Source organism: Mycteria americana, chromosome 1 (assembly GCF_035582795.1).
Source record: "Mycteria americana isolate JAX WOST 10 ecotype Jacksonville Zoo and Gardens chromosome 1, USCA_MyAme_1.0, whole genome shotgun sequence".
In the NCBI taxonomy this organism is placed as follows: Eukaryota; Metazoa; Chordata; class Aves; order Ciconiiformes; family Ciconiidae; genus Mycteria; species Mycteria americana.
The window spans coordinates 80628442-80655243 of record NC_134365.1 but is presented as its reverse complement, the minus strand read 5'-3'; the positions used below and the strand labels follow the sequence as shown (position 1 = coordinate 80655243).

The following is a 26802-nucleotide window of genomic DNA, read 5'->3' as shown; positions in this document are numbered from 1 at the left end:
TTGCTTGTTTTTTGGTTATGAGAGTAATCATCTGCAAACCCACAACTCGGATTTAACATTTGCTCATGCAGTGGTTTTTTTTAAGTGTCTAGTTCAGGCTCTTCTCTTGAGCTATATGACTGCAAAGGGCAGTGCTGACTATTTTCCACCCTCTTCTAGTTAATTGCAGCTGTGGTAAAGGGACTTCTGCCAACAGACCCACAATGCTCTGCTCCACAGGAAGTTCCCAAGATCTCTTCCTGCACAGGAAATTTCCTGTGGTCCAACAGACATTCCTCTTGGCTTTTATCACTCACATACATTTGTTTTGGCAAATATCTGTTCTTAAGAACAACAAGAAACGGACAGAGCAAAAGCAAACACTGCTGCTGCTGCAAAAAAAAGCAGTTACGGTTAGGGTAACAAGCATGACCAAATTAGCCTCTGTCACACATGAAAATATATGCTACTGGAGCTGACTCCTGAGGTTTTCTACCTAAAACATTATTCAGACATAAAGCCTGTTTGATACACACAGGCACACTGTTTTTAAGATTCCACACACAGGTTTTCTCTGCCTTTTTAAAACATTTTACTGATGCAGTTTCCTAGAAATGTGCTAGGCGGTGTGAAAGGAATTCTGAATCTTTCCTCTCTTTGCAAACCTCATGTAATTATGGCCCTAGTTCTGCTCTTACCTCATCATTATTAACATCAGCAAAGTTAACAAAAGGAAATGCTCAAAAAGAAGTGCTTCAGTTGTATTTCACCAGACACACCCTCTTATAATGAAAGCCTCTCCAAATCCTAAATCATTGCTCATAAACACAAGAGAGTTAACAAAATTTTGGAAAGGAAGAGATTTCAGTTTCAAGCTTCCAAATTCTTAAAGTTATGAAGCCCAGGAGACATTGGGTAAGATTTTCAGATGCACTTTCATGCTTCAAAATAAAGATAAGGGCCTAGGGGGACTTCTAGAAGTGCCCAAGAGAGTAAGAGATCTAGATTGCTTATACACCCCTGAAAACCCCAAAAGGCACCTATTAGTTACCTTCATTCACCTAAAAAAAAAAAAAAAGTTGAAGTGCAAAAGATTCAGGCTGGAAAATCTTTTTCACCATGAGGACACTCAAGCACTGGGACAGGTTGCCCAGAGATGTTGTGCAATCTCCATCATTGGAGGTTTAAAAGACCCAACTTGATAAAGCACTGAGGGACCTTGTCTGGCCTTGTAGCTGACCCTGCTTTTAGCAGGAGGTTGGAGTAGAGACCTCTTGAGGCCCCTTCTAACTTGAACTATTCTGTGATCCTAAATATCTCTGTAAATGTGACTCACTACCCTTTAAAGTTCTAATTTGACACTACTTCAGCCTATAATTTTTCTTAAATGGCAAGAGGAGAGAGAGTTGGAGCTTACTATCCCATATAAAGACAGAACTTTTGAATAAACTTCAGTGAACTAGGAAAATAAAGGGAATAGATGATGTCCTGTAAACTAAGTTTGCAAATAATTTAGTGAATGCTTGTGGTTCCAGCCTGTTGTGAAACTCGGTTAGCAACTATAGTCCCATTCAGTCCTCTTCTCCCTATTTCATCAACTCCTTTTGCTTGGTTTATTTCAACCTCCCAGTAGACTAAGGATAACAGTCAACAGTAGCATGAGGTTCCTTACTGTAAGCTTTGCCCAGAGTTCATCAGCCTGCACATATCACAGAATAGTTGAGGCTAGAAGGCGTCTTCAGAGTCCAACCCCTGATCGAGACAGGGTCAGCTAGAGGAGGTTGCTCAGGACCACATCCAATCGGATTTTGAGTATCTCCAAAGACAGAGATTCCAGAACCTTTCTGGGTAGCCTGTTGCAGTGTTTGATCATCCTCCCAGTAAAGAAGTTTTACTTATGTTTAGATGGAATATTTTGTATTTCAATTTGTGCCCATCGTCACTGTACACCACTGAGAAGAGTCTGACTCTGTCTTCTTTACTCTATCCCATCAAATATTTATACACACTGATAAGATACCTCCAAGCCTTCTCTTCTTGAGGCTATATAGCTGCAGCTGTCTCAGCCTCTCCTCACATATTAGATGCTCCAGTCCCTTAATCAACTTCATGGCCCTTCAGTGGCTTTCCTCCAGTATGTCCATGTCTCTGTCATACTGGGGAGCCCAGGACTGGACACAGCACTCCAGATATGGTCTCATCAGGGCTGAGGAGAGGGGAAGGATCCCCTCCCTCGACCTGCTGGCAAGGCTCTGCCTAATGCAGTCCAGGATGCTGTTGGCATATCTGGGAGACTGAGACAGAACAAATTATATGTTTCTATTCCACCAACAGAAATGTTACATCCTAATGGCAAACATTGGATCAGGTCAGTCAAGATCAGCAGAGTCCAAACATGCAGGTTCAGAGCCACAACTTTTTCTTTAGTCTCTACGGCAAACAGATCACTAAGAATAAAGAACAAGTCATCTTATTTTTTTAGAGGCGATTTGCTTTGGAGAAGGTCTTTGCAAAAAGAAAAAGAAAAAAAAAAGAAAAAAACAGGGGGGGGGGGGGGGAGAAAGAAAAAAGAAAGACAAATCGGAAAACCCCCAAGGCAATGAAGAGACTTCAGAGCTAACCTTACTGCAAGACAGTGTCTCTTTGGGGAGTCACCAAGCAAGCCCTGATGGGCTATGCAGGTATCAACGCAGCACCCAGACTTCAGCTACTCTCCCACATGACGGTGATGGCTGTAGCTTGCTCTGCAAATACTCATCCATTCAAGGCAGTAAGGAGAAGTGTCAGACAGTTAAAACCACAGGTACTACACAAAAGATGTTTCCCATTTCCAAGGAAGGCAGTGTGACAGAGAACTGTCCTACAAGACAGATTCAGCCCATGGCACCCACAACTGCCAGCTGGACAACAATTTCAGTGAGTTCAGTGCTTACTTATTGTCCTGAGCGTCTAATAATGCCATGAAAGCATTGGTGATCTCTTTATTATAGCAGTGATCTCTTTATTATACTTTGAATATACAATTGCACCATTTCCTGGAATATTTTGCTCTCTGGACCAGACAATTTGTTATGTTGGAAGTGCCAGTGTTACACCCTATCCAGTAAAAGTCATTACCCTTACACATTTTGAAAAATTTCCCGTGGGCACTGTACAATCCATAGAGGACTTGGAATTTGATATACGGATCATTTGTACATACGCAAGTACCTGGGGTTAGTTTCCACTCGGGGTTCCAAGACTTTTAGGGACATTTAGATTTGTAATAGGATTTTGTTTTCCCCATTACATGTCTCTAAAAATGTGCCTGGCTTCTCACTATTTCCATTCTTCTAGCTTTCAGACACTATTTCCTCATTGGCAGCTCCCTATCTTCCTCTCCCATTCTCAGACAGTGAGACATAAAGGCACTGAATTTTAAATATATACTTAAACACACCCATCTGCAAGTAAATACAGAGAAAGAAAGAGGAATATAGTGCAAAGTAGCATAGGGATGACTGAAGTTTCCAAAGTGGGCATAGTACATAGTATAGATGAAATGCATCAGGTAGCCAGGATGATGACTGGCTATTTGATCAAGATCCATCTTTTAAAATCCATGGTAGGCAGCAACAAATTTCTGCAAATCACCAATAGTTGACGAAGCAGATGTATACACAGACACACTGAATTACCTAAAGAATGCAATCGGCATACCCAGCTATAAACTGAGAACATGGATGTATTAGGTGCATATACTGATAACCCCTTCGCTCCTTCCCACTGACAAAAAATCGCTGACTGACTCTGAGATCTGCTGTGATCTACATCACAACAAAATCCTTCTCACTTATTTATCAGCTTCTGATAAACGCACACATCAGACAATCAATAAGCGAGAAGAGTTATTGGTAGGGTGACCTCATTCAGCACCTCATTCCTGTTTCAGAAAAACAAGCCTCCTGGTGTTTAGAGTGAAGTCCTAATGGTCAAAGCTTACTATTAACAATCACAACTATTTCTAAGAGCAGTCCCCTGAATTGAAAGACTGAACAAAAGCTGAGACGTAATTAAATGTGTTTAGAGCTGTGAGCAGGGGCTGTGTTGCAAGAAGCGCCTTCAGAGTGGGGTATAGCAATCTAGGAGATTACAGCCTGTGATGACCAAAATGTGCCCTCCTAAGAAAACCACCATGAAGCAGGCCTGGTAGGAGGAAAATACTATAGCTTGTTCTTCTCTGCTCCTAACAGCATTTTGCCAAGGACTTGCATATGTTTTAGAATGAAGGAGCAGAAGAGGACAGACAGGTGAGACGAGACAGCTCCTGACCTCTCCCCCAGTGACAAACAGGAGCCTCCACTAGCTGCAAACCCCAGACAGATAGCAGGCAGCTGCAGAAGCCCGCTGCCACCAGAGCTCCTTGCCCTATTCTTTTATTCCCCGACAACATCCCACCCACAGCAATATCTGAGCTCAGTGCAGTGGTCTTCTAACAGTCCTAGGTGGGCTTAGGAGAAACATTCACATCTTCCAGCCTCTCCCAGGCCTGGGTCTCCCAACAGATGAGTTACACTGAAGGATGTCACTTGGAAATAAGTCATAACCCAAAGTCATAACCTCAGCTACCTATTCTCTGCTTCGTAAAAGCTGTTACTCTTATCTAAACCAAAAAGTGGCCATAAATCACACTAGTAGAGGAGGTGTGCAGCCTCCCTCATAGTACACGTAAGGGTAAAAGCCAGAACCTTCAGCACCCAAAGCACGGAGGTCAGCTCTGCAGTTAAAAACCATAATCCCCCTCATTTACATGGCAGAAGCTTGGGTGAGGTTGACTGTAAAATGATGACCAGCACCAGGGATACGAACTCCCGAATTTTGGATGAGCTTCCTTTGACAAGCTGCAGAGGACATCTCCTATGCTGGCTAGGGGTGTGGCATCTGCCTCCACATCCAGCTCAGAGGGATGTGACAGTATTCGCTTAGTGTCATCAGCAAAAGTCAGAACATCGAGACCCAATGTTCAATGTTAAACATGCCCATGCATACATCCATACACAGACCATTCATACACGCACCAACCAATGCTTTTATAATGCAGTGAAACAAGGACCTTGCCTGAATAAAGCAATGTAGCAGTTTTTTTCCTGCAGTACACTAAAAAAAAAAAAAAAAGCAGATGCTGGACAGATACATAGTAAAGCAAATCGCTGACAGAGTTTATTGCCACTTGACTTCTTTTGATCCCCCATCACGCATCTAAGAAAGTGAAGTTGTCTCATTCTTCTGAGCTGTGTACTTTATTGATACTTATTCAGCTGTGGAGACAAGGCGGAAGGCTTTTACAATCGCACGGCAGCAGGAGATTGAGACGTCTTCCCGAGGGGACTTTTCCAGTCATGTTTATTCTAACTTTCCTTGGGATGATCTCAGCTTCCACGATTTTTAGATTAAAAGTATTTCAGAAAGAAGGTGGAGGAAATAATGAAAACTCAGTTTTTCTTATGAGATCTGATATAGCCTCCCTTCTTTTATCTTTTTCTTCTTTGTGTGTGTATGTAACTTACAATTTAATACCAAGCTCCTCTGAGAGGACAATGAACCACAGTCAGTGTGTCCTGTGAGATTTAGGGTAAGGCGAAAGCTTAAGGAGCTTTGGCAAATGTGAACATGTTTACAGGACTTCTCTCTGCCCCACACATCCTTCTAAAGCTGAAAACTGTGCCTTGCCAGGAAATAAGCTTCAGGAGAAATTGCTTCCTTGTCCCTGTTTTCCCTGGCTGCTCTTACTTTTGAGGAGTAGCGGCTTCATGCCTGTAAATCAGCTGTTTTAAAAAGAAGGGAAAAACATCATAACTGATTAAGTACTATTATCAGGCTGTGGGGAGTATGTTTTTCACTGTTTTAGAGAACACAGATGAAGATTACAGGATTCTGCATCTTGCTCTATTGATGACATCTCTGCTCTGCACTCACAGCTTCAGCTGCAGAAGACAACCCTCAGCAAAAATGGTATTTGGGGATCTTGGGATGAAAAGTATCATCATAATATACACTCACTTGCTTTTATTAGCAGCCAAACCAAGGACTACATTAGCAAACAATCTCCTGTGAATGCTACTTTTGTCAATGGCATGGAGTATTACCAAGGCTTTAATATTGCCTCTATGCCAGATATAGACAATTAGCATGTTGTCAAGGTCTTCGACTCCTTAATCCTGCAAAAATAATGTCAAACAAATTGCCTTCGGCATACCAAACAATTTATTCATAAACGAGGCTTAATCTCTTAATGCTTATTTGTTGAAGAGTGTCTTGCTGTGTTGAAGAGAATTATGATAGTTGATGGTTGGACTCCTTGTACATGTTTTGTTATTACTTTTTTACTGATGATTAAAGTCCTAACCGTGAAGGAAATGCCAGGGGGTGGAGTGACTGACAAAATGCTGAGTTTTTAATTTGTTAATTGGGGATCTTGGGATCCCAATCTTAAGTTTTTAATTTGTTAATTTTTTAATTTGTTTAGCTGACAAGTGGGTTTTTCTTGGCTTCCCTCCCTCTTCTGATGCTGCACTATTCACTTAAGTTTTCTCTATCACTTTTCATGACAATTGCGTATCAGCAGGGAAGTCAGTGCTGTGGGAAAGCATGAAGCACCAGCTCTGAAGACTGGCATGATCAACAAGGCCTCTATCATGTAGACTACAGAAGAGCTAGTTCACATGACTTTGCCTCAGCCATGGGCTAACCCTGACACAGAGAGGCCATCTTGAGCTATGAGAACGTGTTTCGCTCTCTGATTCCCCTGGGCCTGGCAGATTAGCCCTGAGCTCATGGCTACACCTACAGTTGTTTAATGATGTGGGGTGGATGCGCATGGACAGTTCTTCACTGAGGACAGGACAGAGACCATCCGTTCATTTAACAGAAGCCACTGAATCACCACCAAGTGTTTATTTACGATCACTGCTAGCATGATTTGGACTCAACCCAAATCTACCAGCGTTCCCCTGAGTCGACGTGTTCTCTCTTCTCACTGCCTGCCGCCCCCGCCCCCCCCTCCCCCGCCATTTCTCTCCCTAGACTGATCCATGACTGGAATAAAAATTGATGTTTAGTGGGTCTGTGATGTACATTACACGGTTTTTATACCCCACCTTATACCCACCATCTTGTGGGTTTTGGAGAAGTGGAGTTGGTGTGGTGCTGAGCGAACAAAGCCTATACCAATAAGAAGGACAGAATGACAAAGTTAAAAAAAAACCACCAAACCCCCAAACCCAACAGATAGGAGGACTAAAATATAAGGAACCCCATCTTCGAAACACATTTGAATTCCAGTGTGTTTGGGGGTATGGGAGGAAAGGGAGGAAAGTGATGAGTCAGAAAAAGCTGTTGAAGAAGCAGCTTCAGGTCTTGCAACCAGGGCTTATCCAGCTGAAGTTGTTCAGTGTCCCTGCCTATGGCTGCAGGAGAGGCTTAGAGTCAGAGGACATGGATCATCTCCCTGAACAATTCCTCCAGTGAGATTCCCTCGTCTATCATCTTTATTATCTCTGCAAAGGAGATTCCAGTTTCAGCACCTTGCTTCTCTCACAACAAGCACGGAATATGATGAAGCAGGACCTGGTCCAGGACAACCAGGGCCACAGGAGTAGTAGACTTAGACTGAACTTCCTAATTTCCTGTAACCTTAAGAACACCAGAGCGCCTCATGGGAAAGAGCAGACTGGAAATATTGGCTCTGAACCAACCCCGGCAACACTGTTTCATTGTTTTCTATAGCTCTTGAAGATACCTGGACTATGAAAAGTCTATGTACTCCACTTACAGTGGCTTACTTAAGCTGGAAATTTTTGTGCATTAGTGGACTGATTCTGTTGAATCACTGAAAACAACCAGACAGCCCTCAACTAGCAACAACTTTACGTCTTTCCTAACTCAGTCAGTCTTCTAAAGTTGAAGACACCTCTGTGGCACTGCCAAAGAACTTGGCTTTTCAAAGACAGCTACTCTCTTTTAACAGCCATCTCTGTATACTTACACGTTTAGTAGTCATCTTTATATTTACCTGGAAAGTAAATAGTTGGAAGTCTATGATTGACAGAAACCACCCAGGTCAGTGAACTACCAATAGTGTGAGGTAACAAAGGGAAGTAATTAAATGCAATACATGTCAAGGCCTTTAAAATAAGACAAAAGATAAATATTGGTATTGGTCTCAAATACCCAAGCTTAATTCTCCTTTTCATTTTACACAAGTTCTGCATTGCTGCAGAACTGTTCAATTGCTGTCCTCCTGAAATGACATCAGTAAGATTGAAACCACCTTTACATCAAACACAGTCAAATCAGCGCCTCTTAAAATGCATTAAGATTACATTGCCCTTCATACTACAGAAACCCTGTGGAAAATACAAAATCTGCATTTGTTTTTACGTGCTTGAAGAGAAATTTGAAACAAAATCCCACACAGGAAACAATGTCAGAGCTACTCTTTCTGAAGTTCCCAGCGTGTGCATTCACCACTAGAAGTAAAAAAACAAGCCAACTAGTCTCGCTTACAGTAACTTTACCAGAACATTTTCCCAAATACACTCATCATCTTTGCCAGTGTACACACTCTTGTGACCATTTTGGGGATGGACCACAGAGCAGAATTGAGCTGTCAACAACAATGTAGCCACATTCAAAGTCCTGATAACTACAAATGAGGAAAGATCTCCCTGGATCACGTTTTGTTTGCTCTCTGTGCTCTCCCGAGTTATTGTTGTATGCTACAGACTCACCACCCATCTAGGGCAGACTTTGGAAACACAGATGTGGTGAGGTAAGATATTTTGGGGCTCCAGCCTCTCTCAGCATTGCTCAGCGCAAAGGCATGCTGCTCCTGCATTCACTTATCCTTCCTCAAATGGTCACAGCTCTTTTACACTGAAGGCAGGCCTGTTAGATAAACTTCTAATTGTCAATGCTTTTTGACCCATATTCCCTATTCTTCCATCCTCTTCAGACAGAATTATTGCTAATACTCTGGAGATAGTGGGAAGAAGCACCTTCCATCAGCAGATTTCAAAATGTTTTCTAAGAATTAATGTGTTTATCCTTGCAAAGGACCTTTTTCTAGGTAGGGGAAGTAAGTAGCATCATGCAATAAAGTGCCACAGCCAGTAAAGGATTGCAGAAGGCTTGATAACCTGTACATCATTAAATACAGCAAATGGGACAGTTTTTACTAATAATGCAAGCCTTGGGCAAACTCACGTAAGTGAAGAATGACACATAAACTCTCTGACAGTCAGATAAAGAAACCACATCCATCATTCTGCTGATGAGTCTCACCAGTTAATTATCACCCAATAAAATGTAACAGTATATTGATTCATTCATATTCATTGACTAAGCCTTCAGAAAATCAACTTCTGCTGGAATAATGTGTTTTGCACACATTTGCAAGTCACATGATGCCAAATATACCACTCTTCTGTCCCAACGCAGGTAGCTTATGCCTGGATCCCTGTTTTTAGTTTTTCACAGAGCGGACTGGAGGTGTCTTGCCTCTCCTCACCCCTTGGTTTGACAGAAAACACCTATTCTGTAATTCTCTAATTCCAGATGTAATCCTTTTGCTCATCTCACCTCTCTGTCATCTTCTCGGTCTTAACTCTAATCCCTTCCACAAATATACACACCTACAGTCTGCATGGGACAAGGCTTTTTCAGGCATGTGATAACCACAGGAAAGTCAATAAATCTCAGGTTTTGCACACATCTCAGGCACCCTCATAAATTTTGACTTGGAAGACTTCACTGAGAACTCCAGATTTGTGCAAGTAGCACACAGAGCTTTAAGGCCACAAGGCATTGGTTTAGAAGAGACGTCTAAGTGGATCACTGTTCAGAAAGTATCCCCAGATTGAATCCTCTCTATAATAATCCTGTTTAAAATAGTATCAGCTCCATCAGTTGCTTAGACTGCTTGAGCCATTAATCCTGCTGGATGGCTCTTCTAGAATCTCACTCCTCCAACAGCTATACATCTTACATATCCCAGATCAATTTGTTCATGGCCAATTTGTTCGTGGCCATACTGGTTTTGGTTTTCATTAATGCAAAGTCAGAGGTTGGTACTGAGTTTTTACTTACCTTAATCACTTAATTATCTTAATTTCTGTAAGACTCATCCCTGCCATAGCTGAGCACCCTTGTAATAAGGAAAGCTATAGTACTGAGAGATGAAAAAGTCATGCATGCCTTACAGGCATAACATGCATGACAGGCCCTGATGTGAATTTATACAGTGGAAACACCAGTAAAACAATACAGCCTAGTAGTTCATTTATGGGAGCATATGTAGGATATATTGCGCTTAAGGTTTCTAGGTGAGAATATAAGGTTATTTGACTTAAGTCCGGCATGTTGCTGACAGCTGAAATGCAGATCATTGCCGGGTTGGTGCCTGTGTTGCATCTTTCACAGAAATCTTTGTGGTGGAGTTGGAAATTCTTATTATATCCTAGAGCTAGCTGTCATCACAGACCATAAAGAATCCTATGCAAGTACAAAGGAAAATCTGTAATGCACTAGAAAACACTTTAGACTCTCACTGCATAGCTCTAACACCTGTAGCAGCATTGTTCATATCTCTCTCTTAGAGCTACTTCTTTGACTGAATGGTAAATCTCATGCACTAGCCCTCCAAACAACCCCTGTGGTTTGGCATTGCACACAAACACTTAGCCAGGTACTATTCATACTCACTTGTGTGTTCAGTCAATGAACAAGGAAGAAGAAAGGTATATTTATTCTCTCTGCTCCAACAGCTACAGAGAGTGCACAGCCCTTCAATGCTAAGGCATCACTGCTCACGTTTATTTAATAACTCAGATTGTTTCTTGAAATGGTGCAATTCAGCCCATGGAAATTTCCTTGTTTGCATAATTCTATCATGTTGATATTGTTGGGGTTAAGCTCAAAACAAAATGTTGCACGATGATGATTTTAAAACTGAAAAATCTCTTTTCATGGGGGGCGGGGGGGAGGGGGGGGTAGTGTATTTTTTTTTTTTTTTTTTTAAGTTGACTTCCAGTAAGTCTTGGAGGTCATTTTGAGTTGAACAAATTGCAGTCACAAGTCATGCTCTTCTGAGCATAAGCAACACAATTCCCAGAGTCTTAGACATAACAGCTGAAACATTATTTAGAAGTTCTGGCTCATCCACTCCCAGATTTCCTGGACACTGGTTTAACACATGCTAGAAAAACCTGAATTAGTAGCGATGGAATACAGAAGTTCAATTCTACCGCTCTTCTCTTTCCTGCACAGAATTTCTCATATAGGCACAAAACTCCGTCTTTAACCCCTAGGTGGGGACTACAGAGCTCTTTGAGGTCTGCTGCTCACCACTAGCTACAGCATCATCCTGATTTTCATGGGAAGTCTGACTGATCTGCTGTCATGCTTGTTGTGCCTCTTTTGTGCTTCTCTTCTTCCTTCCTGCATTTTAGGTTGTGGCATTAAGCTGCTCAGCCGCGCTACTGGCAACGTGATGGCAAGCAGGCTTTGATTTTACTTATTTTGTTGTATCAGAATAGTTTAGTATCTTCCAATCAGGGCCATGAATCTGTAGCTGCTAATGATGTAAACAGGCCCACGGATGGTGGGTTAAAAAAGAAAGAACAAGGAAATGTCAAAGACTTGTACTTTTAAAATACTCTTGCCTTTTCAAATAGTTAACAGAAAAGAGCTACTTCTAACCGGCAAGTTTTCATTAGTCAATGGTACGTCACCATCGGCCTTTTCCAGGAAATGTGTAATCAGGGCACTCCCTCGACTCATACTGGAATTAAAAATAATAATAATAATTTTATATGACTAACTTCCTTAGAAAGGAAATTTCCCTAAGAAAAATACCACTTTGTGTCTCTTACAGTTTTTCTCAGGTATAAGCAGTCAGTGTCAGCATGAAGAGAGAGATCACCTCTCTTCACCTGCTTCAGAAAGGCTAACTGTCCATCCCCCAAAACATTTAAACCAGACAGTTATGGTCACATTAGTCTAGCTAGGCAGAGTTGAATCCCTGACATGTGTAAAAGGGACAAGGGAAATTCAGGTGATCATGGTTTCAAGTATTCCAGCTCTTGTGTTTTGAGACTACTCTTCAATGTGAGCCTGCCACACCTCCTGCCATCCTGCTACAGTCCGGAGGCTGCAGAACTGAGAAGACATTCTGTGAAAAGGACAAATACTTCCTTTTCAAATTCTAGTTTGTGGGTTTCAGGGAGTCTTTTGAACTATTTCCAAGAAGGCTTTGAAAGATAATTGAAAAAGTAAACCTACCATCAATATGCCTTGCTTAGCTATATACTGGTTGCTACTGCCCTAGAAAAAATTAAAAGAGCAGCATTGAAAAAAACCTGCAAATTACTAAAGACTATATGAATAGCCTGACTTTGCCTATCTTATCTGTGCCTTATGCTGAATTTTAATCCAGGTTTTCACTACTAGAAAAAGTAGTGCGTTGATTCACTATGTTATCCATGCTTTAGTGCAGTGATGTACGTGGGGAGCTGCATCTTTTTTCACTCTTTCCCTTCAAGTAACATTTGTTCAAATACTGAGAGACAGATTTCCTGGAGAAAATCAATACATCCTTCAGTAGTTAAGGAGTCAAGCATTTTCATATACAATCAGGCATAGGAATTGAAAACCCCTAAATAGGGATTGTGCAAGAGAAGAAACTCATGTCCATAATTTTTACTTTCAACCTCAGGGTTCTCCATGCCAATCCACTTTCTCATGGGAAGCAAATGCAGCTGGTGCAGAGCTGTCTCTGATGCCATGTTGAAATGCTGTCATAGTGACAGCTTGGACAACATACCAACTAGCATTGCTGTACGTGTAATTCTCCCTCCCTCTGGATCCCCAAGAGATGAACCTATCTCAAAGTTAGGCTGTCGCAGAGTTGACTGGAAAGCTATATTTTATTCTTAATTGAATAACTCCCTCAACACAAACATATAGATATTTAGAGGAAGTCAAACACAGTCGGAGTGTTTACATTTCTTTCCTGTTAACTTTTCTTGCTGCAATAGAGCTGTAATTGTAAATTACACTGAGGTGAAAAAGGAAACATTTCAAATGATCAGGGTGAGATGCAGCTTGATAAAACAACAGTTACTCTCCCGACAGCCTGCGAGTCAGAATAGGAGAAGAATCTGAAGAATGGGTACCTTGAAATGGTCTTTAGCTCACATATTCCTTCCCCAACTTTTTAGACACCAGATCTGTTGGGCTTTCAAAAACATTGCAAATAACTTCATGCAGCAGTGTAGGAGAAGTAGACAGTGTAGTGAGAGAAATGTCTGTAAATATTTGGTATAAGCACCCCACAAGCAGAGATTTAAGAGTGGTCCGAGTCAGTGTAATTCAGAAGACAGAAACTTACCTTGATCAAAGGAAAATGGAGGTTGAATGCTAGCCTCCTATGGGCAAGACTTAACTGTCTCACAAGGGAAGTCACAGAAATTCCACCAAAGTGGACAAGCGTATAACAAAATGAACTGTTCTGGAGTGGGGACATGCACTATACCCCTCGCCATCTCCAGCTTTCATTTCAAGCAGAAATACACGCTACACGGAGAGACAGAGCCCAAGATAAGGCCCTAGAATGTCACCTGCAAGAGCAAATGTAGTAAGATGCATCCTACCTCACCTCTCCAGTCTTTCCTTTGTCCTCAAACACCTTGCATTGTAGGAGCTATTCCTATGATAGGAATAATTGCCTACAACTTATTTAAACTCCATCGCTGCTAGTTTTTAGCTGATTAGAGAAATCCCTATTGACCCACTATTGCCAAAAGTGAAATGTAAGATTTCCATCTTCTGCCAACCCAGCAAGAATGTCTACTAGGAATCTCTGGGCTTTCCACGTGGAAGTAAGAACAATACCCTTAGAGATCAGTCATGCGGTTGTGATTTTCATGTCCTTTTTCTACCTCATTTCCTTCCAGCACTCTTTTGATATCATGCCAAGAACAAACACTGTGTGCATTTAAAGCAATAAAAAACCAGCACAAATTAAGTGTCCTCCCACCCGCATTTTACTGGAACTCCCTATCATTAAGCTGAATAGTGAGCTTGGAGTGGCACCTGATTAACAATGCAAACCTTTGTTACCAAAAAAAAAAAACTTGGTGGAACTGTTGTGTCCTACGTGCAGCTCAACAATTGCGCTCCCACTCAGGTTTCCTCCTGGTGTGGCTACAGCTGCCGCCATTGCAGGATGTTACCTAGATTTTAGTTCTGAGTAGATTAGAAGTAATTCTGTTCAGTTTTTGCTTTAAAAAAAAAAAAAAAGTGCCAGAAATTAGTTCCGTGTTCTTTGGGGGGAAAGGTGAGAGATTAAGAGTTCACTGTTTGGGAAGGAGGGATGGCAAATCCCAGAACTGATTGAGGCTGTGTCAAGCACACAAAGAGAGAAGCGCACATCACCCTAGCCTAAGAAAGAGGCAGGCAATAAAGAAAATGCAATGAAGTTTCTTTAGGTGGAGATTAGCTGCACAAAATACATTTAACAAGGGCAGAAAGAGGAGCAACTTACACAAACAGTATGTGGTATGTTGATTTTAATCATTAATTTAACACTATAAAAGGTGGTGACAGCATAAAACTCCTGAGTCCAGTGTTTATCCACCCTTCGTAGTCAGACTGCCTAGTACACTTCTGTGTGCCTTATAACTCAAAACGAAACAGGCTGAGCAGTAGATCTGTCAAATGTCCCACACAAGGCCCCATCCAAGGTATGTCATCCATGCTAGGCAAATGCTAACAATTTAGCCTCTAAGCCCTTTCAAGCTGAACAGGCACTGTATCTGGCATGGAAGCTGTTTCTGAGACACCATCCTCAACTCCAAATCTACCTCTACAAGCAATAGCACTGCAAGCAAAAATTACCAGGTGTCTTACAAAATAGATTAAAAACAAAGTAGGTATTTCCATACTGTTCTCTGTTGACCTATCACTTGACTACAGAAACTGTCTTAAAACCAGTACTACTCACAACTATATTGAGTGTTGCCATTTGAGTATTTCCACACAACTTTCATTGGTTTAGGAAAGAGAGCACCTCTAAATGCAAGCCATGGTGAGGATCTTTCTGCTATGAACTGTTTCATTTTCAACCCAGTCTGGCCCAATGATACACCTGAATGAAGAAGATAATCTAGTACCATACAGTAGAAGTCTGTTTCTCTAAGGACCTCCTGTACGCTGTAGCTCTAAGGCTGGCATGACCCTATTACAGGCTTCTCAGGACAGATCCTTCCTAACTTTTATTCAAGCAGCAGCACCATCTCTTTGGACAGCTGTAAGACAGCCCTGGCCACAGCACAGTCAGATTTGCCTTCATGGTGCTGTCATACATCGTGGGCATGTGCTGTGGTGTGGTATGCCAATCACAACAAGCAAAGTTCTAGGTTTCAGACTTTACACTTTGCATATCTGTACAATATGAGGAATGATTACACGTTGTTATTCATAAGATAACTTCCCAAATTAATACTAGAGTCCTGTTTCTTAAATACCTCCAGGACTACCAGTCCCAAGAATCTGAAAATGAGGCAACATGCCTTCAACAAAGAGAAAGTAAAAACTGCCAAAGCTGTAAAAAATATATCATATACATATGATCACACACATCCATATTTTTCTTCGGGGTCCTTTGTATCTGACTTCTGGGCCCTGTGAATCACCTTTTCTAGCTTTTATTCATACAGGCCAGAAACTTGCTTTAAAAAATACAAATAAAAAATCAAATGCTTTCGCTGTCATGTAACACCAGCAGATGCCTTTCTAAGAAAAACTTCCCCAAACTGCAAAACTCACTATAAAATAATGCAATGTTCTGCTGGCGATTTGCGTGTTTCCAAAATCCTAAGAAACTAAGCAATGGAGAGGGATAAGGCCTCCTTGGCAGAACAGTGCATGTAACGCACACCAATTCAGGGGAATCTTGCAAAGAATTAAAGCAGCTTTAGTTGCCAGCCAAATAGGAGGCAGGGAATAAATGCCTTCTCTCAAGGGAAAAAAGAAAATGCTGATGCCACACTTGTAGCAGTGCACATCAGATCACTTTGTGGAACTAGGTATTGTGAACAGAATCACCCATCAAGATTACAGACGATATACTTGAGACAGAGAAAGGTGACGTGAAACTTGCTTGTTTGTACCCCCTACCCCCGTGCCATCTGAAATCATATCCTCCATCTGCATGTACAAATGTGTTCGGCAACCCAAGCAGTTTAATCAAAGCTCTTCACCCAGTTCACCTGAGCTCACAGCTATAGGCATTCCTTAGGACACAGAGACCCACAAGCACTCACCTTCACTTTTCAACAGATTGTGATGGTGCAGACCAGGGAAATAATATCAGCTGGTTTGTGTCTATTGAAAACTCCGCTGTAACAGCCTGAGCTCTCTGGGGATGCCCTCCCTCCATTGTGTCTTGGATGGGATGGAGCAAAGGTCCTTTTTTCCTCTTATTTAACAGGAAATAGGTATCTGCAACCCTTCCTCCCAGCTATTTTCATGACCACACCAAGACATTCCTTATTACAGACACCAGCTTAAACTCTCTTGATACCCTTGCCACAACCACATCAGCAGCCACGGCACTCAGTTTTCATGGCAGCCATGTGCCATTTCTACACCTTACATCCAGGGCCCTCGCTGTGCTGGCCAGCACAGCAAGGCTTAAACCAGAGCTGCCTGCTCCATGGGGAAAGGAGTACATTTAGCAAACCATCTCCAACATCACGCTCCTTTGACTATTGGTTAGAGGGGGCTGCAAAAGATAGATGAGAGGGCAGCAAATAGCAGGGGAGGGAGGGTAGGAAAGCGAGACGTACAGGGAGGAAGGCTGGGGGGCAGGATATGCTCCACTATGGAGAATCCTGTCAGGATGCAATTTATTTTCATTCTGCGCGGGAGTATAATGGTGCACTGCCTGAGCTCTCTCAATAGCTGTTTTGAAGCGAACCAGGCTGGTATGTCTTTAATTTATCATTTCATTATGAAACGGTTTCCCTTCCAAGAAGCCTTCAAGTCAGGAAGCTCTGTCTGCCCACACAGGAAATTCCTTTGCAGCAACTTCCCCAAAAAGGAAATTTCCCTCAGAAGTGAGCCCAGCTCATGCCTTTGAGCAGAGCTGTTTGAAGAGACTCTGGCATGCGAGCCCCGCAAACACCCCTGCTTGCTTACTGCAGCCGGCGTGCCGGGATCAGCAGCTCTGCCCTCACACAGGCGTGCGCAGACCTCGCCGCACCCAGCTTTTCTCCTGCTCCCCCCTCCCCAAAGACAGCCAGGAGCATTCGAAGGAGACGAGTTGCTGAGCTTTTACTAGCAAAAAATCTCTCTATTCAGGAGAGAGGCACAGGACAAAGAGAGCTGAGAAAGAGCAGGGGAAGGGGAGGGGGAGCTGTAGAAAAGCTTCCCAAACTACTCTAATCCCCTACTTGGAAATCAGGGGGGAAACTTGCATCTTATCTCAGATCTCTTCCGATGGCACATCGGAGACTGCACTCTGTCCCTTACACATACTATGAGGTTTATTTAATGAACTTTCGCAGTGAAGACTTGCAAGCAAAGGATAAAGGAGGGGAGAATATACAGAGGGAAGCGGGGGGGAACCACATATACAAAAATGAATCTCACAGACATCTTGTGAATCATTAAGTGGGAGAGAGCCAAGAACATCCAGGCCAGAGTGAATAACAACATACGGTATTTTATGAAGCACCTTAGCAAAGGGGACACAGATCAGAAGCACTGCCAGACTTCCAGTAAGTTTTTAATTTACCATTTCAAATTGCAAGGAATACTGAATAATAACTTTTTTTAATGACTACACCCAGAAACCCAAACTGTTGTGTGGGGCAAGAGAGGAAGCAGAACTGATATCCGTGTTACACGTTACACGGATAAGACAGGGCCACAGAAGGGGCACAGGCTGAACTGGATCTTGGACTGAACGACAGCAGGAAAATGAAAGCAACCCTTTGAGGGCATGTGGGAGAAACAAGGGCTAGGGAGAACAGAATCACATACAGTGGTGATCACAATCCACTGGAGGCCTGTACACTAGGGAGAGAGACTCTCCCCGTTTCCCCCTCAGTCTCAACTTCAAAATTTGTTTTTCAAACACTTGATGAGGGAGATCTGGTCCTTGAAGCCGAAGCTCCAGCAGGTGGCTGCCTGCCCTCCTCTCCCATTCCCTCCTTCACCAGACAGCTTTGCCCTGTTCTCTCGCCAGCTAATTTACATGACTTTTTTTTTCTATTGCTGCCCTTGGCATTACATTCAGTGATTCAGTCAGCTGTTGTGTAAAGAGACTTTTGTCAGAATTGCTTAAAGGCAAATCCCCCCACTTAACTTTTATCCATGGCCTCTAGCTGATGAGTTAGTTATCACCTAAAAGAGCCCTCTGGCGTAGCATATGCATACTGAACATATATCTGCTTGGATGGCGTCCACACTACTGTCAAATCACTGGAGATGATTACGAGAAGGGGTAAAATATAAAAACTGCCATAATAGAAAAGATCGCCGACCCATCTAGTCAAATGTCTTCAGTAGTGGCTGCATAAGCAAAAAGTATAAGGAAACATTAAGCAATCTTTTCTATGATATATATTGCTTATTTCAGCCTCTGGTAATCTGTGGTTTCAGGATGTCATGAGCTGTGGTTGCATCCAGACCACTGTTTCCATACTGACCAAATGGCTTATCCCTCTCTCCACAGGTTTATCTGGTTCCTTTTAGAGATCCATTTACACCTTCAGGCCTTAAAACATCTTCCTGCAATGATTTCTTTCATGTAGTGATGCATCCTCATTCTTGTTTCTTTTAGACGTGTTGCCCAATGATTTATCTCCAATCTCTGGATTTGTTGTTCTGTGAGGAACTGTAAATAATCATTCCTTGTTCACCTTCTCCATACCAACTATGACTTCATAGCCACGTGACAACATTCTCGCCAACCCATTCACTTACAAAACTATCTTTTCCTCAAACTGCAGAGTCCTATCCCTGCCTCTGTTCTCCTGGGAACGGGAAAACTGGGGAAGTAGTCTGTTCTACCTAGGTCCTCTATCATATTAAAAATGACCGTGTGGATGAGACCACCACACCCTGAGTGGGACTGAGTTTGAACAAACTCAAGGTGTTAAGAAACCTCTCTAGAAGTTCACAAGCTTCAACAAGACTGTGTTAGAACTTCAATTTCCTAACAATTTTGGTGCAAAATCATGACATCGATGCAGAGTTGCTAAACACATTTGAGACTGGTGACCGATTTTTGACAAATATCTTTGCTTAACTCTACAGTCAAGGGACATGCACAAGTTTTACTGTAAAACCACATGAAAAAGTCACGAGCTACTCACATCAATAATTGTTTTCTGCTGAACAACCACAACATCCTTCTGGATGAGATTTCTGTGTACTGTGGTCCCATATGAATGAGTTGCTGTCTCTCATGAAGAATTAGAAAAATATTATTAAAATAAGAATAATTTACTTTCATCCCAATTCTGAGTGACACTGGGAGCAGTTAATTCAGTAGATGACCATAACTTCAAGTGGTAAAGACATGCTGGGCATTTTATCCATACAGAGAAAGATGATGTCCCTGCTCTTTCAGTTGTCAGGATCTATTAAAGTGCGGCTGTCCTGAGGCTCAAATTATATAAAGCATATGTGTAATTTAGAGCTGGTTAAGAGACAGGGTTTGTACCACTAACCATACTTTTACAGCCTTTACATTGTTGATGTTACATTGACTTATGAAATTGTACTGTGAAAATGCTTCAGAGTGGGGGCCCAGACATTTCAAGATAAAATTATCAGTGTGAGCTACCTTTATTCACAATAGGTTATACCACTCTGATTATTTCAGTTTCCAAAGTGGTGCCAAGACTGTTTGTGGATTAGCCTTCACATTAGTAGTCTTCAGGAAGCAACCCATGGAGTGTACTCACTAAGAAAGCATTAAATGCAGCTGATTGAGCCCTATCTACAATTTTAAGCCAACTTAGAGATTTCAAACCATATACAATACTGGTGAGACTGTACACTCGATCCAGTAAAAACAGATTGAAAGACCAGTTCAAACCTGGGCCTTTAGTCTCAAACACAGGCTAACCCTCTGGTGCCTGCTCAACACAGCAGAGACGTGGGGAGGACAGCATTGCGAACTTACTGAGTAGCGCACATGGCACAACAGGCACTTTCCACCACGTTCTGCATCCATTTTTTCTGATCATAGGCAGTAATTTTACAACCATTTCTTTTGGGAAAAGTTGTAACACATTGTAAGTGTTAATTAGCTTCAAGAGAAAAAGGAAGAGTAACAGTCTCTGTGCATAAAACCTAAGTACTTGAGAAAACCTTCTTTCTGCAGGATCTAAATACGTACTTCTCAGCTTCAAAATAAATTTTGATTGTTAACTCTTTTCTGAGTTCAAGTGGTTTTTTTGTGCACACATGTTCTCACTGCAAATGATGGAGCACCAGAAAGGCCGTGGGTGAGAAGCTGTGCTCTCAGGGTTATTCTGGACTAGCTGGATTATCCCAGAACTCTCACAAGAAAATCATAATCATGGAGAACTAACCACAACACTGCATATCCAACCAATTTGAAAGACATCTGGATTTACTTCTGGGTGTTCTGTTGAACTGAATCAGCCGCCAAACTTTCTGAGATTCAGCCATCGTTACTGCACACACTGATAATGGTGTGGCAGGAGGCCAACAGCAAATACTGACTCCTTTAACGGCCCAGCTGCTTCAAGGTCTGCCCATCACAAACACAGCTCGTCTTGCTGTCACTGTTACCTTTGCTGTCACTCCCAGTCCCTACGCTTGTTTTTCATTCTGCATGATTTTAAAACTGAGAGAGAGTGTAAAAATTGGAGGAGGACTGTAAATGTTCCAGCTCTTACAGACTTTGAGTGCTATCCCTTGTTCCTATTTTGCTGAGCTCCAAAGCTTCAATCCGGCACCAAACCTTAAACAACTTCTACTGCATGTGACCCATTTGCCACTACCCCACATCGTGCATTGCATCCCTGAGAACAACACAAAGTGGAAGTAGAGAATGACTCCTGTGATTTGGTTACGCTCACTTTCAACAACTGAAAACCACCAAGCAAGCTGTAGAGCAGTGATGAAATAAGCCTTGTGTATTTAATAACAATATTTGTCACCACTGCCTATTAGTATTTAAAGAGCAGTAAAAAAAAAATACCTCTAATAAAAAGATCAAGGTGCCTTAAACAATTACACACCCAGCAACACAGTAATGACTACCCAGAGTAATGCAGCTAAAAGCCCAGAGGTAATAAGACTACTAAGGAAGTTTCCAAGGAAGTGAGATACAAAGAAGTATGAGACAGAAAAAAAAAAAAGGGGGAACAAAGAAGTATCTGTGTACAGAGGGGTTTTTCTGACAAAACGCCTTCACTGAAGCACGGAGAGGAAGTGAAAGCCAGCAAGGAGGTTAAAAACTGAAGGAGACAGATTGCTTAGAAGAAATCAGAACGAAAGAGAGAATAGGAAGGAGGAACTTATATACATAAAGGGAGATTTCCCCCACTAGGAAATAGATGAGGACCCACTCAAGCGGCAGAACTGAAATGAGTAACTGGTTTGTGGACCGGCATGGTCCGGGGCTACTTCCTTCTGCACTACCGAGAAGGAGGAAGTAGAAAGGGAGAAATTCTCAGTATTGCATAAAACTGAAGAGGCACAGTCGTTTCTTCATCCCTCTTCCCCCAAACATTGGCCAAATAAGTAGAAGCACAGCGCAAACCTACACGTTTACTCACACACACATGAATTCTGGATAAAACCATGGCAGCTACCGAAGTCAGTGAGACAACTGCTATTCATTTCAGCTGGTCCAGAAAGTCACTCTTTTTTCACACTGCAAGCATCTATTAAGCTGGCTCGACAAACCATTTCTGGTTCAGCCCCAACATTTCCACCTAGGACTTGTGCAGTTTTACTTATGAGGGTCAATCCCTAGTTGTGCTTTCTGAACCCTCCTTCACCACCACTAGTTTTGCTGTTAGTGCCCAGAGTGGCAGAACCGTGAGCTCTGGAGTCTGTACGGAGGGAGGGTTTAAATATCACACAATCTCTGCTGGCTTGAGTTGATGGAAACGTTCTTTAAAGCTCAGCATCAAAGCATTCACTTTATAAGCTGCAAGCCTTGGTTCTTGTGCCAGCAGCGACTTCTCCCCATAATTAATTAATACTGTATTAATTGAGCATGTTCCACGGGCCTGTTGAGGAGGTGTGGCAAGGCCTGCACACACAGATGAACCTTCCCGGTACAGCTAAGAGAGGAGCACAGGAGGGAGAAGGTAAAACCCCTTCAGATACCTACAAAGGAAAATGGAGTACAAGCAATGTGCTCAGGGGCTACGCAACCAACATTTGAGGAGGGGCGCACACTGAGCCCTGCCATGGCATTTCAGCAGACAACGAATGATAAGGGCAAGGAGGGATCTTCCACCAGCTGCACCCTTGTGCAATCTGTTCGGCTCTGGGCCAGCTGGGAGCACAACCAGCAGGCCAAGAGGAGGGGCCCACAGCAGCTGAGTGCCCTTGTGGGTAGGATTTGGCCACAAGTCATAAGATCCTGTGAAATCGCTGGAAGGAGAAAGGGGGAGGAGGATGAGGGAAAGGGAGATTATTCAACCTCCCCTCTGCTGTGCTGGGCCTCAACTCTCCGCTGACTCCTGCCACTGAGGAAGTTGCACCCCCGCCCTTCCAGGGGCTTTGGCCATGGGGCAACTGGCACCGTGCATGGTAGGAAGCCCACCGTGGGCACCTCACCCCGCCCAGGAAAACTACGGGGAGCGCTCATGACAGGAACAAGGGAGAAAAGAGGATGCCCCAGACACTAACACCCCCTGTGAAGAAGTCCATGCCCAGACACGCCTCGGGATTTGGCTGGAGACACCTGCTATCAGCAGCCACGCAGGACATGCCAGCCTGCAAGCAGACCCACAGACCCTTCTCTGCTGTAGGACAGAAACCAAGGTCTAACTAAAGTCTAAGTGCTGATCAAGGTGATTTATGAAGCAGACTCATCCTCTATAAAACAATCAAGCTAGTGGACATGTATATATTTTCAATTTTCAATTGTAGTCTGAATGACAAGTACAGCCGGCCTGAAATCTAACTTGCAAAGACATTTTCACACTAACTCTTGCACCAAATTTATTCATCTCTATAAATTTTTGTGTAGGTAAATCATTACTTGTTTTTCTGAAGGCACCATGCGTTTGGCATTGTTAAAAGAACAAAGAGAAGCAGGACTGACAAAGGAAAATTTTAGCAAGAGTCCAAAGTGAAAGGCATGAAATTAAAAATACATGAAAGAGAACCATAAAAAGGGGGGAGATAATGCAGAAAATTCAGAAGGTTTATAAACTAACTGCACAAAATTGTCCCAGCAAGTTACTTTTAGAAAAAAGGGAATTTATGTCTAACTATGAATTTGCTACAGCGTATCCACAGTAAACATGAAAAAATGCAGTTGAAGATCGCGCTACTTTTCTGAGCTGACAAGGCACCTTAACAAACTATATATAGAAAGAGAAGCACTAAAATATAGGCACATAGCAAAAGCATTATGAATTCTGCTTAAAGCAGGTAATACTCTTCCCTCATGAGGAAGGCAAAATGAAATTTATGTTTACCATATAAAAAAGGAGGTGTTTTCTTTTACAGTGTTGTGAGAAGGATAAGCAGAAATAAGCAGATATCTAAACTTTATGTAATTACATGTACAGATGCAGATTAAAATCTTAATTTGTGGATCTGGAGAGCCAATGGGTGCCAAACTTCAGACTCTTATCCTACACTGTCCCTTTCTTTCAACAGTTTGAAAGAAAGGCTAAACAAATCTCCCTACATTTTTAAAAAATAAAAAGGTAGCTATTTATAGCTGCATTTATTGGAGCTGTTTCCTTATCAGGAAGTATGTAGCTGGGAATTACTGTCTGCCTACATCGGAAATTCTTTCAGGGATACAAAATCCCAAAAAGGAAATTTCCCTTCAAAAATATTCTGTGTTTTTTGCTGCTGGTGGGTTTAAAATAAAATGTCAGTGCTCTGACCAGGTCACAGCCCCTTCGGGAGGTCTGTTCTGCAAACACGAAGCTTTAAGACACCTGAGGGAACCATAAAAAAAACGCTTCTAGAGAACTGCAAGAGGGAGAATGCTGAGAACATATTAATAAGATAAGAAAATAAACCTTTTTCGCAGGATGCTGAGATAGTGCAATTTCATTACCAGCATTATAGTATTTTCTCTGAAATAAGTGTGTTCCTAGAGCTTATCCTTACCAGAAAGCATTTGCAAAATTTACCACTCTGGCAAAGAGCTCTCACGGTGCTGACTGCAACTGGTTTGTTCAGACCAGGTCTTCACTGTGGTCAGTGTAGTTGTCAGACCCTCCCGACTGAACTCCTGTCGCCCAATTCACTGCTTCCTCCTCCACCCCCAGGGCATGCCCAGTGATGCATAGTCCAAAAGCCAGTGAAACTACTGCTCTTCCTTTGAGAAGGGAGTATGCGATGCCAAAAGCCCTTATCGGGATACCATCCCTTCTGCATGCCACAGCACCACGACAGGGCAAAGGCCATGTAGGACTTGGGTAGAATATTGCTTGCCCGCAGGAGATGGGTCCACTTTTTTGCAGCCCATGCAATCCAGTGCTACAAGTAACTCTGGGACTTCAATAGCGAATTCTCCAGCTACAAGGATCCACCCAGTAAACTCTCAAAGAGGAAGACCTGGACTGTCTCCAAATCAACGCCCATAACACTGAGGATTTTGCCAGAGGAGTCCCTCATCCTACCTCTCCACTGATTGCAGAACACCCCATACTATGCCTGTGGACTCTAAAGGCAGGAAAGATACATTGGTTAATCATTAGAGATGTTGATTTAATTCCAACTTGTCATGGTGTAATTTAACATTTTCATTTTCCGGTCTGTATAATTGCTATAGAACTACTTAACTCTGCTGCTAGTACAGAATGGACACTTTTTTTTTGGTGGGATACAAATGTATATGGAGATCAAAACCAGAGAGGCATATGCAGTAAATAAAGCAGGGTGCTTAGGGCTATTCCCAGGGTATGATTTTTATGCATAAAGACTCGTAAACAAAGATTTGGAGCTGAGCAAGTATCCCCATGCTTTGACTCTAGAAAGCCAATCAATGGTGACTATTTATTAACTCACAACACCACCAACTATATGCTTATTAAATATATAAATAACTCATAAGTTCTTGAACAAAGATCACTGCTACATTAATAGCACCATGCTAGTCCTGCATGAAACAAAGTTTACATAAGGAGTGAACACTTTCAAACTTACTCATTCCATAAAAGACAGACAGCGCACAAGCATCCCCAACAGTGGAATGGCTGATGCACAAGTGCTTCCCCCTCCCAAGTATCTTTGGAAAATGATCTTGAGAGGCTCCTCTTGGCTGAGGTGTTGGATTGGGCATCCAAATCTGGATGGAAGCATTTTACCAAAAATTTCTTCAACAAACTTACAAATCGTTTAGTCTTTCTGCTCCAACAGTAAAATGGGGAGTTGTAAAATGGATGTAAAACCTTGTTTAATAGAGATTGCCAGGCTGTATTTGTTAAGTATCACAAGGAGCGCCAGCACAGGGGAGAGAAGACATACAAGTACAGCAGAAGGAAATCCAGCCTCTCATAAAGGACATAAAATAATTGTTTTCTCTCTGTGTGTGTATACACATGACCTATTACATAAATCCCTGGTACCTTGAAGCTGCAGCAGGTTTCTCCTCACACACTACAAGCTCCTCTAAATGCTGGACAGTGGTGCTCTCTTCCAATATTCCGAGGCTCAGATCTGTTTTTTATTAGGGGAGTGGACATCACATGCATGCTATGTTGTTTCCGCAGAGTTTTTTACCACACTTATGTTTTGTTGCAAGGCGCTCACCACACAATGGTCTGTTATTGTGGAGTTGTTAGTCATGGCTTACATGCAGTTTCTCTTCTGTATTTTCTTTAATTGTAGGGCTATTTATGAACACTGGGTTCTTTACATTAATTTTATTTCTTAAAAAAAACAGAACATGGAAGCATTTATAACATAACACAAATGAAAAATTAAACAGACACATTTGGGATGGAAAGAAAAAAGCAAGCTAATTTTAGGTTCACTGATCTTGACAGGGTCCCTTTAAGACAAAGCTAAAAATGCTTCAAACCCAGCAATACCATAAATGTCCTGCTGCTTTTGCTTCTTATTCCTCCCCACACTTTCCAGGGGAATTCCACAAGGGATCAGCTTGAATCCCAGATTAAAGTGACATGGCTCCCTTTCCCCTCTGAATAGAGGTGAGTCTGTGTTTTGAAGATTTAAAACCCTGAAGTGAAGCTTTCCAGGAGGGTAAAAGTCTGGCTTAGCACCACTGGGACTCGCACACTGCAGGCTCTCCTTACCCTGAACCACAGGTCTCTTGCTCTCCCACCTCAGGACTGCTTTGCAAGTTCCCACCAGGGCAGGAAGGATCTCATCCCTCTACACACTTCCACCGAGGACTGTCGGTGCAGGAAACTGCTGCGTTAACTCTGTCTGGGTAACAACCAGGTACATTAAAAAAATGCACTTGACTAAATTACTCTCTCAAGAACCAGAAACCAGCTCACAGCACTGGCCCTTTATAACAAGTTTTTTCACACTTAACCTGGATGCCTCTGCCACAGTCACCAGGCA

At 42.3% G+C, this 26802-nt stretch overlaps 1 protein-coding gene across 4 annotated transcripts in view; it reads right to left on the bottom strand.

Annotated features, from left to right (window-relative positions):
• Positions 1 to 26802, bottom strand: part of ETV6 (ETS variant transcription factor 6) — a 144579-nt gene that overhangs the window by 62807 nt on the left and 54970 nt on the right. The window lies entirely within an intron of this gene.